Source organism: Manis pentadactyla, chromosome 9 (assembly GCF_030020395.1).
Source record: "Manis pentadactyla isolate mManPen7 chromosome 9, mManPen7.hap1, whole genome shotgun sequence".
In the NCBI taxonomy this organism is placed as follows: domain Eukaryota; kingdom Metazoa; phylum Chordata; class Mammalia; order Pholidota; family Manidae; genus Manis; species Manis pentadactyla.
Genome location: NC_080027.1, coordinates 35601949 through 35618783, shown reverse-complemented (window position 1 = coordinate 35618783; position 16835 = coordinate 35601949). Strand labels below are relative to the sequence as shown.

At 49.0% G+C, this 16835-nt stretch overlaps 1 protein-coding gene across 10 annotated transcripts in view; it reads right to left on the bottom strand.

Annotated features, from left to right (window-relative positions):
• TENM4 (teneurin transmembrane protein 4) overlaps positions 1–16835 on the bottom strand; it is a 717007-nt gene that overhangs the window by 429053 nt on the left and 271119 nt on the right. The gene's annotated exons all lie outside the window — the stretch shown is intronic.

Here is a 16835-nt window from a genome sequence, read left to right as displayed (position 1 = left end):
TGCACCCAAACCAGCCCACCACCTTCCAGAACAGCCCCCCGACACTGAAGGCGGAGATGGCAGCCAGGCAGTGTGCAGGACCAAAGCAATGCTTCTCCAGCCGAAGGAATGCAAATGGGCATTTCCTGAGCATCTACTATACGCCAGGAAAAGTGCTGGGCTCTGCGACGTTACCCCAACATATGGTCACCTCGTGGCACTGCTCACACCTTGTGCAGGCCTATGAAGCCTCCTCTCTCCTCTTTGTCTCTTCAACCAGCCCCTGAACAGGAAGACCTGGACCCTCATCCTCACTTTTTCACTCTTTCAATCCATAGGGATCATTTTGGAGAAACTCTGGTGCTCTAATCTGTTAGGCTGGGAACCCCAAACTGCCTGCCTCACCAGATTGCTTTCAGACAACAAACGGGTGGGTGTGAAAAACTTTGCAAACTGCACCAAACACTCTCATTCAAGCCCTTCAAAAACTTCCTATTGTCCTTCACTACACATCAAATTTCTACCTGGTTCCTGGCCCACCTTGCTGGTCAAACCTTGTGTGTCCCCCTCCTTTCCTGAGCCCTGTGTGAACCGGTCGTCCTTCAGCCATTATACTCAGGAAGCGGACGTTGCTTCCCCTCCTGGGAGTCACCTTCTCCCACTTTAGGCCGTGGCTTACACTTGGGGTCTCCTCCTGGGGAAAACTTCCTCTATTACACATTCTTCAGGGCACTTGAAATCACGTGCTTATTTGAGTGACCACCGAATGAAGGTCTACTCCTCAACGAGAACAGGGCAGGGCCCATTTCGTTTTGTTACCAGGATATCCTCAGGGGATGCCAGATGCTCAGAGGCCATACAACTGGCCTGTTTTGTTCACTGATGTAGCCCCAGTACCTAGAGCAGTGCATGGCACAGAGGAAATGCCCAATAAACACGTGTTGGTTGAATGCATGTGTACAGGTTTGTTGGAGGGGATGTAGAGCGAGGGGTTGAGTCATGTGCTCTGGAGCCAGAGTCCTCAGTCTGAGCCCGGTCCCTCCCCTCAGAGCTGTATTTCTCTGGGCCAGGGACTTCCCTTTTCTGCACCTTGGTTTCTTCATTTATTCAGAAAGGGGTAATTGTGCCTACCTCCTAAAGTTCTTGTGAGGACTAAATAATAAACTTAACGTTCCTGGGACAAGGCCAGGCAGGTGGCTGGTGCTGGGAAAATGTAGCTCTTCTCAGTAAGACCCCTCTTTGCCCCGCTCTGACCCAGGCCGCACCCCTCCTCTTCCCTAAAGCCGGCCCAGCCTGGTTCCCTGGCTCAGCTAGCTCTCGCTGCCGTTTCTCTGCCCTTGGGGCCCTTCCATGTAGTATTTGCTACTGTGGCTTAATGGTTACCCAAGACAGTGCCTTGTCTACCTTGAGAGACCACAGCAGCCCAGGGGAAGGTCTTTAGAGAGGCGACCTAGAGAGGGACTTGGAAAAGGAAGCGAGCCGGAGGGTCTGGGCAAATGAAGGGGGCACACGGAGGGGGCTTCTTGTGAAGCCCACTTGAAGCCTGCTTGGAGCTTCTGCCTCGAAACCCGTTTCTGGGGGCAAAGTTTCTGGCCCTGAGTATGCCCTTCATGGGCTAAAAAAAAAAAATACTTTTTGTTTTGGTGTGAAATAAATGGTGAGCCATTAAGATGTAAAATGCAGCTGTCACAGTCCATAGAACAACAGACAGGTTAATGTGGGTGCTTAAGAATGCCATTTCCTCATATTAACCCCAGAGCAGCAGCAACCTATCCAGACAGACTCCGGAGGGCCCGGAAACCTGCCATTTTTCCCTTTAATAATACTTCGTGCTTAATAGTTGATATTTGTTTCCAAGTAGAGTTCGCTAGCTTACCTCCCTCCCGCCCACCCTCATTCTCCTGCCTAAGCTAAGAATCTCTTGGCCTTAGTTTTCTTCCCGCAATCTGGGATAGAAGCATGCGGATGTGCATCTGGGTCACATATGGGGTTCTGAACTTGCCTCCTGACTAGGTTCCCTGTCTCCCTTTACTTCTTTATGTCCACCACCTCCCAGCCAACCCATCTGATCTACATGTTGCTAACCAGGGGGCTAATTTAACTTTTAAAATGTTTAAATTTAAAAAATGGTTTTAGGTTCTTCCCTCAAGAGGTGAGCTTCAGTTCCATGAAAAGTGTAAACAGCGATCACTCACCTTCTGGGAAGAAACAAAGTCTGGCTCATGGCCCTCACCTGCCCAGAAGAAAGGCCAGGTGGTGATCAGTGCAAGGGTCCAGGGACAGGGCCTGGGCATGAACTCTGGTTCCATTTGGCTGGCAGCATGGGGAAGGGACTAGAGTTTTCTCTGCTTGCTGGGCCGTCTTGGCAGAAGCTGACACCCCAGTAGCAGGCATGAAGTCCTGGGCCGGGCAGCATGGACAACTTAGTACCTGGCTTCCTCTGGCTATTGTCTGTTGTGGGTAACACATGGCCCATCAGAGAGTCCTGGGCCTAGCAGGTGAAGGGTGTGATTCTGGCATGGTCAGAGATTACCCACAGATCCTCAATGGCAAGACTCTCTCAGGCCTCAAGCACTTTGCACATGCTGTTGCCTTTGTCTCTGCCACCTAATCTTCCTGAATGTCCTTGAAGACACAGCAGTAGGTCACCTCCTCCTGGAAGTCTCCTTCACCCTCTGACTAGATCAGGGGCCCATCCTGTGAGTGTCTCCAGCCCCTGAGCTTCCCAAGTGGCATGATCCTCACCTCTATGGAATTATCTGTTTATTTGACTTGCTCCAGTGAATATTCTCCAGTGAATGCACACCAGGACAAGGTGCTTTAAGTACAAAGAAAAAAAATAATCTACACATTAATGAATCTTCAACTCTCTGTCTTGCTCCAGAAAGAACATAAGGCAGCACAAAAATGAAATTTACTCCTGAGAAGCTTAGAGTCTGTGGAATAGCAGACACATAAGCATTTTTAGAAAAACATTGTATGACAGAGATACAATGTGATAATATCATGAGAGAGAATGTGAGATAGTGTGATCTGGTTGAGGACTTGGGGTATGGCTGGGGGGGATCTTCTCCCTGGTATTCCCCAGAACCTAGGACAGAACCCACCATGTGGGGAGGCTCCATCAGTATTCATGGAGTGAATGAGATGGGTTGGGAGGAAGACCTGAAGGGACGGTGGAGATCACTCATTTCAATGAGGAAAACAGGCCAGGGAGAAGAGACTGTGCGAGAGCCCCCGGTGAGCTGCAGGGAGAGGCACAGAACGCGGGCCTTCGGGACCATAACCGGCAATCTAACTCCCCCTGAAGAGGCAGGACAAGCCACTTCCCCTCTCTGGGCCTCATTTTCTCACCCATAAAAGAAGAAGGTTGGAGCAGATCATTACAAAAGGCCATTCCAGCTTGTGAATCCTATGAGACTGAGTTTACCCAGAAAGGGCTGAGGAGTGGCCAGGCCACTGTCCATGTAAGGGAGCCTTAGCTCTCTTATTCAGATACAAATTCAAGAACCTCTTACCAGCCCTTCATTTCATTTATCCAAAGTATGGGCACTAGGTGGAAGCTGTGTGCTGACCTGGGTGTGACCACAGAGCACCCACAGCCCCAGCACTCTCCCGAGGGCCTGCTCTCCATGGACAGGCCTCTCAACCCAAGGCTGCCCACAACAACCTGCTCTATGACTCGGAATAAACCTCTGAGCTCCCTGTACTCTCCATCTTCCTTCCTCTGCTCTCCTTTGGTTTCTCCGTGTTTCATACCTTCCTTCCTTCATGCATGCATTCCTCAAATGCTTACAAAGTACCTTCTATGTGACCTGCACTGTGCACTAAGTGCTGCAGCTACAGAGGTGAAGCAGACCCAGGACCCGCCTCTGGAGCTCAGCAGGGCCCCCTTTCTGGTCCTCTGTCATGTAGGTTTTAGAGCTGTGGATTTCATTCACATTCACTGTCCTTCTGTCCCTCCATGACTCTATTCATGCTGTGTGTTTGCCTGGACTGTCTCAAACGTCTAACCCCCTTTCCAGGCCTAGTCCCCAAGCCACCTACCCTGTGATACCTTCCCTGACCTTCTCCCATCTGGAGTCCTGCAGCCCCCCGTTTTCTACCATAATTCCACTATACTGAGTGGTAGGTTTGTCTGCTGGCCCCTCTGGTCTGAACTCCACGGGGCCCAGGACCATGTTTTTCGTCACTGTGTCTGTAGGGTGCACCACCAAGTGCTCAGGAAAGCTTGGTTGAAATGAACTGTAATAGAAACTTCCTGAGCAGCACAATCTAACCAGTCCAGGTTCGGTGGAAAAGGCAGAATGGTGTTCATCCTACCAGCAAAGCCAATACTCTCCTCTACAGCCTCCCTCTACTCCCAGAGGTGGTCCTTTGCTCACACAGCACCCAGAGACCCTGCTCCCTGCATCCTAGGTATTTCGCACCTCTGTCTTTGGACGTGCTGTCTAACCCTTCTCAGGACTTGCATGAATTTTCTAGGGAATGTGCATACTCCAAGTACAGTAATCTCCCTTTGGGTCATTTTCACAAATAAAAGATGCCTATAGAACTTTAAACTTTCCTGTCTACACCCAACAAGTTTGGTAAGGCTCTTTAAGGAAGAGGGGTCATTTTTCCTCTACAAATTATATTCACAACAGCCAAAGCACATGAGGCCAGAAACACCCTGTGGTATTAGACAGCCAGAGTTTGAGCCTTGGCTCTCCATGTTAGCAAGAGCTAGTAGGGCCCATCCTGCCCTTGGGCCTCCAGCGAGATCAGGTTCCAATCCTGCCCCCCGATTTCAGCCCTGCTTCAATCCTATCTGCCCACAAAAGAAAAGTAATTCAGCTGCTGGCTTGCTCACACATTGACTCAATCACTTTTCTATTACTTATTCATCTCATTACTGAATTACTCATTCACTTATAAATCACCATTCACTCATTCATTTATAATTATTCACTCATTCATTCACATTCATTTCCTCTAATGTTCTCTAATATTCATGTACTCTAATATTCATTTCCTCTGATATTCATGTACTCAAAATCACATTCATTCATTCATTCATTTCTTCAGTTATTTACTCATTCACTTATTCACTGACTTACTTCTCCATTTATTCAACATGAACACACTCATTCATTCACTCTCTCGTTCATTTGTTCCTTCATTCACTCGCATGTCATCACACACTCCCTTTTCCATGCACTCACTCACCCGGCCCCTCCCTCACACCCACACTCGACCCTCCCTGTCCCCAGCATAGCAGCCTGCCAGGAAGCCAAGCCTCTATCATGACTGGTTCCATTAATCCTCACGTCCAGGACATTCTCTTCCGTCTTAACGTCCAACCTGCTGCACTGTGCAGGCATGGGTCCTGGTGAGCAGAGGATAGGCTTTCCACTCAGGAACAGATGTTCTTGTAATTACTGTTTTGACTTTTACCCTCTAAAGCCAGAAAATTCTTTCCACAAACTCCTCCAGCATGGAGAAAGACAACCACTCAGTATGGGCAGGCCAGGCGGTGCCTGGGGGTTCCGATTCCAGGACACAGGCGAGATTCCTGGCAGTCAGAGCTGCAGGGAACTTGGAGAGCCTCCCTACTCTGGCATTTTTAAACGTGGGGTTCAGGGATGAGCTGGAAAGGGAGGCAGGCCCAGCAGGCAGCAGACTTTGTGAGCCAGATTAAGAAGTGCAAAAAGGCGTGGAGAGTGTCAGGATTATGGAGTCATGATCGGTCTGTGTTTGCATTACTGCAATGACAGGTGACAGGATCAATGGAAAAATGTAGAGGCTTTTTGGCAGGGGGACAGTGAGAAGAAGTTGTTAGCCATGTCATGGCAGATCAAAATCACAATTTGCTGACCACCTACCATGTGCCAGGGGCTTCCCATACTTAATGCTGGACTCAATGATCAATCGCCCTTTCTTTTAGAAATAGTATCCCTTGTGTTTTAGCTGGTCACATGACCTCTCAGCCAAGACTGGATTTCCCAGATTCCCTTGCAGTGAGGTGAGATCAGGGTGGTAGGCAATAGCTCTGGCCAAAGGGTGTGAGAGGAGGTATTATATGCAATGCCTTGGCCGTGCCTTTAGAAGACAGCAGGTGCCCTCCACTTCCTCTTTCACCACCTGCCGGCAAAAGCAGGGCCCTCTCTACCAAGCCGTCTCTGTCTGTGGGTTTGAGCTCACGTCCTAGGGTACTGCACAGCAACAAGACAGCGGCCCCAGCCTCTGCAGAACCTTGTGAAGCAGAACTTTTCTATCCCCCCAGCGGCTATTTTACGTGCCAGAGAAACAAGCATCTGTTAATGCTTTGGCCACTGCTGTTTTCATCTCCGTGGAAGCAGCCAAGGCAGTATCTTCTAATACCGGGGGAATAGTCTGCTTCGTTTCCTTATGGAGTAACTTCCTTTAGAGGAACACTCTTGGCTTCTCTCTTTCCCCCACTAAATCTTCTCTGTCGTGGGTTGATTAGTGTCCCTCCAAACCCTACATCTGCTGGGAACCTCAGAATGTAATCTTATTTGGAATTGGAGTTTTTGCAGATGTAATTAAGGCAAAGCTTTAGATGAGACCATGTGAGATTATGATGTGCCCTAAATCCATGAAAATGTCCACTGAGACACAGAGGAGGACGCAAGTGACAATGGAGGTGGAGAGTGGAGCGATGCATGTACAACCAAGGAACGCCAAGGCAGCCAGGAGACAGGTGTGGGATGGAGTCTCCCTCAGGGCTCCGGAAGGAACGGACCCTGCTGACCCCTGGATTTTGGACTCTTGAGTCCTTAGAACCATAAGAGAGTACGTTTCTGTTGTTTTAAGTCACCAACTTTGCAGCAGTTTGCTGCAGCAGACCTAGGAAGTGCACACGTGCTCTGGGAGGAGCGACCACTAGGGGACTGGTGGGTTTGGAAGATGGAACTGGACCTGCCTCCCTCTCCCCACTCCAATCCCCGAAAAGGCCTGTGAAAACAAACTTCTCTTCTCCTTGATGGGGTGGGTAAGGCTGTCTAGTTCCAGGGTGATGAGAAGTTGGCAAGCCACTCTGGCTGCAGCCCTGAAGCTTCGCTGTGTTGCTGGGTCAGAGCAGTGGCCACGCTCAGCCTCTGAAGCCGGCAGGCCACCCAGCATTAAATCCTGGTCTGCCATTTGCTAGCTGTGTGATGTGGGGCAACTTCATTAAACTTTCAGTAACTTGGTGTTTTCAACTGTAAAATGGGGATCATAACAGTACCTACCTTATAGAATGGTTGTGAGGATTCAATCAGTTATGCTGTGAAGTGCTGAGAACAAAGGTTGGCAAACACTAAGTGCTGATTGAACATTAGTACTTAACCAGTGGTGATAATGCTATATAAGCATTTGCTATTATTATTATCTGATTCCTCCATGTGTCCATTAACCTTGAATTTAGACCAGGAATGTAGGTATGATTTTATGGCTCCCCTGGAATCCCAACATTTAGCACATGTGATCTTCACTGGCCTACACCTTGCAGATGAGGAAACAAAGTCTCGGTGAAAGGAAATGGCAGGCCCATGGCCCATGTTCTGCCCTTGAGCCCTTGCCCTCTACCCACCCTTGGCTGCTGGGTCAACTGTCTGGCTAGCAGGCAGGGCGTCCCGGCTCTGGCTGGCAGGCCCTGGGAGGTCTCCCTCCTGGCTCCAGGGTCATGGGCTGCAGCCAAACTGGAGCTCTCTGAGCCAGCAGTTCCAGTCATCCCAAGCCATTTACCCAGTCAAGTCAGCGTGAGCCCTGGTGTGGGACCTGCAGTGTGTGTTCACACATGACCAGTGGACTTTAGGGCTCTGATGGGGCCATTTCTTCAGCCCAAGCCATTGCATATGCAGGAAAAACAAGTTATATGTGCCCACACAAACGTGTCCCTCTGCCTCGGGACTCCCAGACCACGACGCCCTGGGTGAAAGCAGCACATTTAACCTTGAGAACCAGCCTGCTTACCACACCCCAAGCCCCCGTCATTGGCAGCATGGAATTCCTTTTGGCCCAACTGTGCAGACAGGCTGGGAGGTAAAGGGTGAGAGAGAGAGAGGAAGGGTCATTTGTTGAGCACAGCTGCATGCCAGGCACGGTGCCAGGGGCTTCACCTTTGCTGTTACGTTTAGTCCTCACAACAATCCTATGCTATAAATCCATTTTAACAGATGGAGAAATTGAGGTTCAAAGAGCTGAAATCACTTGTCTAAGTCACATAGCCAGAAATGTCAGAGGCACCAGATTCGCCTAACTTCTTTAGTACCACAGGAGAATCAGACATACATCCTTCACTCTGAACAGTGAGGGGCTTTTGGGTCCCAACCAGACCCAGAGGAGACTGGGGCCCCCGCAGGTTCATGGGCTCCCGCTCTCTGTGCACTGCAGGCACGGATCAGCAGCAGTGTCCAGATGGCCTTTTGCACTCTGTGGAGGGCTTCTAACTTCATTCTCTCCTCTGACATGATGAGGGTGGAGACAGGCTCTGTTTGTGATCCCGCTGAGAAAGCTTCCAGAGCAGGAAGCCGAGGCTCCCCTCTTTCAGGCCTCATCAGTTCCATTTCTGGGAACACTGAGGGGACAGAGCAAACTCTGCTTTCTAAAGGCTCTCCTCGGCTAATTCAGCTACATTCCCTGATGCTGCTCTGTGTGCCAGGCACTGTGTTGGGGCAGGAACTTCAGAGAGGAATTGGTCCCTGCCCTTGAGAGGTTTATGAGCAAGTGGGGATGACAGGCCTAGAAGCACAAGAATCATTAGGAGAATCATGTAAATAAACTTACTGAGAATTTACTATTGGCTGCTCTAAGTGATTGATGCTTAGTATCTTCTTTAATCTTCATAAAACTCTATTATTTGCCTAATTTAATTCAAGAAGAAGTTGAGGCACAGAGATTGGAGTTATTAGTAAATGGCAGAAGTGGGAATCAAACTCAGACATTCAAGCTCAGCTTTGTAGGCAGGGAGCAATTAATTTGCCCAGAATGGGTGGAGAAGTCAGTTATATCTTTATGGACAAGTTGCTATCGGCACAGGATTTTGAGGGATGAATAGGAGTTTGCTAGGCAGAAAACAGGTGTAAGTGGGGAAGGAAGACCCAGACTGACATAAAGCCAGAAAAGCAAAGCATGAACAGTGGTTAAGAGGTATAAACCAGGGTGGGTGCAGTTCAGTGTGGCTAGAACATAAAGTCAAGGAGTGGAGGATGGGATATGAGTTCAGAAATGAGGCAGCAGAGGGAAAAGGGACCAGCTCTTGGAGACTCATGAATGCCAGACATAGAAACTAGGACTTCTGCATGGCCCACACCCTGCTCTCCCTGTCAATTAAACAAACATGGGGTCTATCTGTTTCATGTAGTAAGTTGTCTGGGATAAGTTCAGGCTGGCACAGCAGCTCAACAGTGTTATCAAGGCCCCAGGCTCCTTTTACCTTACAGCTCTGCCATCCCTAATATCTTCCTCATGGTTGCAAGATGGCTGCTGCATCTCCAAACACATCTGTGTTCAAGGCAGGAAGAAGGAAGAAAGGTAAAGAGCAAAAGCCTGATTTTTGTGATAGGAGCTTGAACTTCACCTGTGGCTTTTGGGGACCCACTGAAGGGTCTGAAGCAGGGCAGAGATGATAGCAAGAATAGCTCACATGTTTTGGGGACGGACTGCCCTGAGGAACATTCTAACTGAGCCCTGACACATATCACCACAGCTAATCTTCAAAGAACCTTAAGACACAGGTACCATCATTATACTCCTTGTCCAAATGAGGAGACACAGAGAGCTTATGAAAAATCACCCAAGGCTGCCAGCCAGGAGTGGTAGAAACGTTCAAGTTTCTGACAGTCTGACTTCCAAGTCTTGCTCTCAATCACCACATTCTCTTGCATTTTAGAAAGTGTGCTCTGACTACAAGGTGGATTATGTCTGTGGAGGCAAGGAATCCAGTCTAAAGACTGTTTGAACCCACCAAGTGAAGGTTTTGGGCCCACAATAGTGTGGTGGCCATAGGTGGAAAAGAAGGAGGCAGACAAGGCAGGGAAGAGGTGAGGACAGGAGGGAGGCTTGGTGTGGGGCCCAGGGTGAAGGATGTGTGGACAAGGACCCCAGGGCTGTCTGGCTCCCTCCCTCCCTCAGCCAGGCTCCTCCTGGGTCTACAGGGCCAGCAGGACTGTGGCTGGGGCACCAATGCTGGGTGTCTGCAGGGATCCTGAAAACAGCCACAGCACAGTGGCAGGCACAGCGTCATGCAGGGCTGACTTTCACGCTGACACCCACATCATTACTGTTGCCCCGTGTGCAGACTCACACCCTCGACAGCGCCAAGGCCCAAAAAAGCATGGAGCTGTTTGCAGAGATGGGGTCATGGTTACATCATTGTCTTGTGCCTGGCAGATGGGGGCAGGGTGATACCGACATCTGCTGCTGTCAGAGCCTTGAGTGGAGGAGGCAGAACAATGACTTTGGGGCTCTAAAAGACCTGGGCTCCCATTCTGGGCAGACGTTTAATTATTGGCAACCTCAAGCCACCTCTTCAGCAAACATCTTCTGAGTGCCTACTATGTGCCATGCCCTCAGAGGGGTGCAAGGGTGCAGAGACAAATCCGACCAGCCCTGACATCAAGAAGCTCCCAGTCTCCACAGTGTTAGTGCCAGTGATGGGTGCCGGGATCCAGGGAAACACAGAGGATTGTGGGAGCATGAGATGGTGGTCCATGGGGGTGAGGGGATGCAAAACCAACCCAGGAGGTCAGGGTGGGCTTCCTGGAGGAAGTGACTAACAAGCTACATTCCGAAAGAAGAGAGTTGGCCAGGCGAAGAGGAAGGAAGGGTATGCCATTTAGTGAGAACCACAGGGCAAGGAGAAAGCAAGGCGCACAGCAAAGAGTCTGGGAGGGGCCAAGCTCACTCTGTTTCGCCATCATGCTTGCGGCTCCTGCTGCCCTGGGGCTGGAGGTATGATGTCTGACAACTGCAGAAAGCAGAGTTCTTAGTGCTTACAGTGGATGGAAGATAAGATGGACACAATCCTTCACTTCCTTATATCCACACCCCTTTGCAATGCGACCGCAGCTCCTGTCATTGAGAGGTGGAAACCATTTCTCTGCCTGTTAAATCTGGGCCGACTTTGTAACTTCTCTGACCCACAGAAAGTGGCAAAGTGATAATGTGCGAGCTCTAAGCTCATTTCTTCTTGCTCTGTGGCCAGGTGACCAAACCCTGGCTGGTCTACTGGATGACAAGGGCATATGACCCGTTACCCTCCCCTATACCTCTATTGTGCCAGATGACAATCAGACCTCAGCCATCCATCAGCTGACCCATGGTGACCAACTCATCCCCTTTAGCCTGGGACTTCCCCAGTTTTAAAACTGAATGTCTGACTATCCCAGGAACCTTTTTAATCCCAGGCAAATGGGAATGGCTGATCACCCTAAACTGACTGCAGAGGTAACAGTGAGCCCAGTTAAGCTTCATGTACATTAGCTGAGCTAATCCATAGGCTAGGGAGCAATAGTAGCCATTGTTTTAAAGCACCAAGTTTTGAGTTGTTCGATATATAGCAGCAGATAACACATACACTGGCACATTTGGGAATGAAGCCCAGCTCTCGGCCTCAGTAGCAGCTGGGAACCAAGTAGTTTCCTCTTCTCGAGCATGGCACTGAGTGGGTCATGAGCAGGAAGGCACTGAAGCTCAGAGAGGCTAAGTAACCTGCTGGGGTCACAGAACCAGTGTGTACTGGCAATGGAGTGCAGAGAATCAGGTCTCCCAGGCAGTCCTTCTCTTTCCACCGGGCCACCTCTTCAGTCAGCACATTTGTGTTGCTGTAACTGAAGCTCCCCGAGAGACTGTTAGTTTAACAAATCTCTGGTCATGCTCAGGCTCTCTGCAAAGGTTTTCTTTATAAGATCCTGTGTCAGACCATGTGATATGCTCCCTCCCACATGAAGGATGAAGACCAACAGTTAACCACAAGCCACCGCGAGGCCCACCATGGTCAGAGAATGGAACAAAAGCAACACTTGTCAGGCAGCAAGACACGTCTTCAGAACTTCCTTACACACAGGTTGAGAGCCACACAGACCTTAGCGCATGTAAGGAGCTGGTAGACGTGGATCTTAGTTCTAATTTTGACACATACCAGTTGCATGACCTTTGGCAAGTCACTTTCCCTCTCTGGCAGACTGGGTGTCAATTGATTATTTAAAATGGGCCATTCACAATCAATACAGGGGAGAACCATGGGAAGCTCAACTTTGACTCCAGTACCCAATACGGTGCATTGTGGCTGCTCAATGAACATTTGCTAATTCAGACATTATCGCAGGTTGTCTCATGGGGAACTTAACTTGTGTTCCCTTTTTGCTGATAAAGAAAGCCATCTTGGGTAGCGTAAGGGACCCTGACATTTGGAAGAAATGTAAGTCTTTTCCTTATTCTAAGGAAGAATGATACAAGACTGTTTCTGGTGTCTGAGCATCTTTGCCCTTAAAGAGAGTTGACTGGCTCTCTATCATTCCCACGAGCTCTGCATGTTCAGCTGTCTGAACACCTCTGAGATGGTAGGGCCTTGGTAGTTTTAGGAGGAGAGTGGAACTAGGATCCTAGTAGTCTCAGAAATCTAGCAGGGAATGTTAGGGACAAAATTTAGAACCAAGAAGATCCCTCTTGTCCCAAGGGTCATGCAGACTTAGATAGGAAGCTGGGTAAGTGACACTTTGCTATATCGGGAGACTGGCACTGGACAGATGGCTATGGGCCAGTACTTGTCCATGAGGGAAAATGGTGCTAACTACCTCAACGGGCTGAATAAAACAGAACTTCTCCATAGCTGGAAGGTACTATGAATTGAACTATGCTCCCCCAAATTCCTATGTTGAAGTCTTAACCTGCCAGTAGCTTGGAATGAGATGTTATCTGGAAAGGGGGCCATTGCAGATGTAATTAGTTAAGATGAGGCCATACTGGATGTGGGTGGGCCTCTAATCCGGTATGACTGGTGCACTTATAAGAAGAGGAAATGTGGAGGCAGACAGGCACACAGGGCGAAGCTACATGAAGATGAAGATGGAGCCTGGGCTTATGCTTCTACCAGCCAAGGGGCTCCCAAGATGCCAGCCACCGCAAGAAGCTCAGACAGAAGTGTGGAACTGATTCCTCCTCACAGCCCTTGGAAGGACCGCCCGGCCAGCACCTTGCTCTCTGACTTCCTGCCTCCAGACAGTAACTCTGCATTACTGAAGCCACTCAGTTTGTGGTACTATGTGGTGGCAGCCTTAGCACACCCATACAGGATGGGCAGTCGGACAGACTTTGCTGGGATGGGCGCACTTGTGTAAATGTCCGTGGTTCTAGAACAAGAAGGGGAATGGGGGAGACGAACCATACAGAACAATCTGGACTTGCATCAGTCTGTGTGTGAAGACTCAAGTCAGTTTAAATTTGACTGGAGAAATAAGGACAGTGATATAACTCCCCCTGGACCCCCTGAGCATCACGAGTCACACAGCACTTTTTCCTATCATGTAACAAAAACAAGCAGTGAGTCTGAAACAATTAAAAAGGTCAAACAGACCTCTTCTCCTATTTTACAGGTAAGGAGATGAAGGCTTGAGAGAGGTAGTGTTTTTGCTGGTATCCCACAAAGGGGAAGAGCCAGGATCCGAACCTGGGCATTTTCAAAGGTCTCTCTCCAAATCTCGACATGCCTCGCCCGGCAAGCACACAGAGCCATGGCATTGGTGTGACATGAAAAGCCTCTGTGGGCACAACTGTATATTTAGACATCTGAAGAAGGGAAGGCAGCTGGAAAGTGGATATTTTCCTTTTCACAAAGTACTCTGGGAGCCAGGGTGAGGATTGTTTTTTAAGATTCTTTCTTGAGATGAACCTCAACAAGAAAAGCTGTAGAGCAGGGAGCCACCGTGAGCACCTCACAGAGCCTCTGCTCTTCAAAAATATCAACCATTGGGTTTCTGTAAGTGGAGAGTCCCCGCAGAGGGATGAAGTAGGTGCTTTAGAAATCATTGATAACTAAGGGAAGGCTGGAGGGAGAAGGTGGGTGGTGGGGAGGAGGATGGGGAACATGGTGCCCTTCCAGGGTCCAGAGCCACGTGGCATGGAGAGCACATCAGACGGCAGAGGTGTGTGACCAAAAGCAATCATGGAAGTTAATGAGCAAAGAAGATCCAGCTTTTGGACAGATCTTCATGAACATAGCTACGTTGACTGATGTTTTGCATTTATAAATTGTTTTTCACATTTCAAAGCACTTTTCCAACAATTCTCTACTAGTTCAAAATTCTAAGCTAGCATGACCAGCTTCCTCATCCAAAGCAGGTGACTGCTGAGGGTGAAAGAAAGCATTCTTAATTATTTTGCCAGGTCAGCAGGTGTAAACCAGCACAGCCCCAGGCAAACAGGGATGTATGATTGGCCCACTATCAGCCTCCAAAAGAGACTAAGCAACCCCGGGGGGTCATCATTCAGTCACCAAAAGCCCCCTCTCTGTCTGCTTCATCTCTATCCATTCAGTTGCTCAAATAATAATACAGGTCACTCTCAATTCATCTCCCCCACCTCCTGTTCTCATCCATCAGCAACTCCTGCTACCTCTACAACCTACTCCTTCCTCAACTGCCTTTGTCTTTCTCCTCTGACTTCACCCCATTGTTAGCAGCCATCACTTCTCACCTGCACAGGCAGCAAAAGCACTCTCATCTATCTCTCCGCTTCCACACTTGTCCCTCTCATAATCCATTATCCAGAAGGCAACAAGAGTAATTTTTTCAAGAATGTAAATCTGATCACGTTTCCCCCTTGCTCAGTCTTCTAGCAGCTCTCTACTGAGAACAAAAAAGCTAAACTTATCTTGGCCCTATGTTTTATTCAATAACTATTTGTTTCATGAATGAACACACAAAGTCAGCAAGTATTTGCTGAGTGTATTTTATGTACTAGGCTCATGCAAGGTGTGTCTCTTAGCTTCTGTGTGATGCCTGTCAGGGTTGGGAGGAAAATTTTGTTTTAATTCCTGATGACTACTTCCATGGGAAGGGAGCCGGTCCGAGTCCCCTCACTCACAGGTAGTGGAGTGAGTGACACAGGCAGGAAACTGAGGAAGGATATACTGGGCATGCTCAGCTGAGCCCGACTCTTCCTCCCTCTGGGCAGCGGGCAGCATTCCACTACTCCTCCAGAGCTTGGCTCTTCCTCTGTCCCATCCGGCATGGCCCGTGACCAGGTGGGTCAGTCTGCCTAATCCCGGACCCAATTATCAAGTTAATTCGGCTCTCACACCAAGCCAAGTTGTTCATTATCTGTAATAAACATGATATTTGGCTTCCATTTGCCATCCTTTGTTTATTTCTCAATTTGTTTGAAACTCAGGTGGAAAGAGGGGTGCTATTTATTGGGCTCCCTCAAAGACCTCGAACATCGCTGGAGAAACAGGAGAAGCTAGCTGCATAAAGCCTGGTACAAAGCCACTGGCAACCCAGGGGTGTAACAATCTGGGCCTCGAGAAATGAAAGCTGTAACAGTGCGGTTGCCGGCTGAGCAAGGATCATGTGGAACTCACAGTGAAAACTGAAGTACAAATTTAGCAGCAGCATTTAGCCCAGAAGAATGTCTTCAGGAATGAATCATGAAGGGAATATTGTCATTTGTGCAGAATGCAGAACAGACATAGGGTTATAAGGGAAAAGGTGGCTAGAGATTCTCGTTGATGTTTATGAAAACAGATGGCCTTTTTGAAAAACAGAAAGCCAAAACTAAGGCATTATTTATCCAAGGAGCTAAGAGATTTTTCTATTGACATATCAAAAACGCATCTCTCCTGCTTTTTAACCCCCTGGAGAACTCATAAAGAGCACTTCTTAAAATAAAAGCAAAACAAGTTTTCATAAGGATGTAAGTTACATAAGATTATCTTGGTCTCCCACCCCGTGCCCCATCCTCCCTTTATCTGTTCTCTGCCCAGGTGCTGCTGAAAACCTTCAAAACTCTGTGAGGAGTGGATTGAAAGAGGTGGCAAATGTGAAACCGAGTTCATGGTGCTCTCAGGGGAGAGGCTGACTGACTCCTACCTCCCTATGACTCCTACGGCAGCCGAAAGACTAGGTGAGAAGTTCAATGTCCTTTCCTCACCATCTTTAATTTCTTTTTCTTCAATCCACCCTCCCCTCAGTTTTCAGACCCCAATTTGAAAATAAAAAAATCAACGACCATGCCGATGTCTCTGGCTATGCCAGTCTCAGGGTGCCTATCCAGACCAGAGCCTTCCAGCCCTCCCCGACCTGCTCAGTGCCCTAGGAGGTCACTGCTCATCCCGGATCAGTGGGCTGCCTCTGGCTTCCTGATGGGGTCAGCAAACGGGAATCCGGGGCTGGGGAGTGGGGGGATGTTCCTGGGAACCTCCCTGCTCAGCTGTGGGTGGGCAGTGGCTGTGTTCCTGTGTGAGAGGGCACAGATGTTTTGGGAGAGCCCCTCGCTATAGCCACCATGCAGCCTCCACTCTCTGCGGGTTCCAGGGCCTGCATCCTCTCCTCCTGCCCCGTCAGGCCTCTGGGTGGTGGCAGCTCCCAGCCTCAGGCACTTCACCACCCTTTGTGGTTGCCCCAGTCCTACTCCCCCACCCCCTTTTTTAAGAATAGTCCCTTCAACACACTCTCCTTCATTACCCCACCTGAAATGCCATTGTTCTTGCCAGGACCCAACTAATACACTACAGGTCGATGCCAATATCCATGTCTATCTTTATTCGCCTCTCATCAGGCTTTCTTTCTTTCTTTCCTTTTCTTATCAAACTTCTTGGACAAATGCCCAAGAAGGTTTGAGTCAGATGGACTTCCCAGACTATCCAACTTGATGTT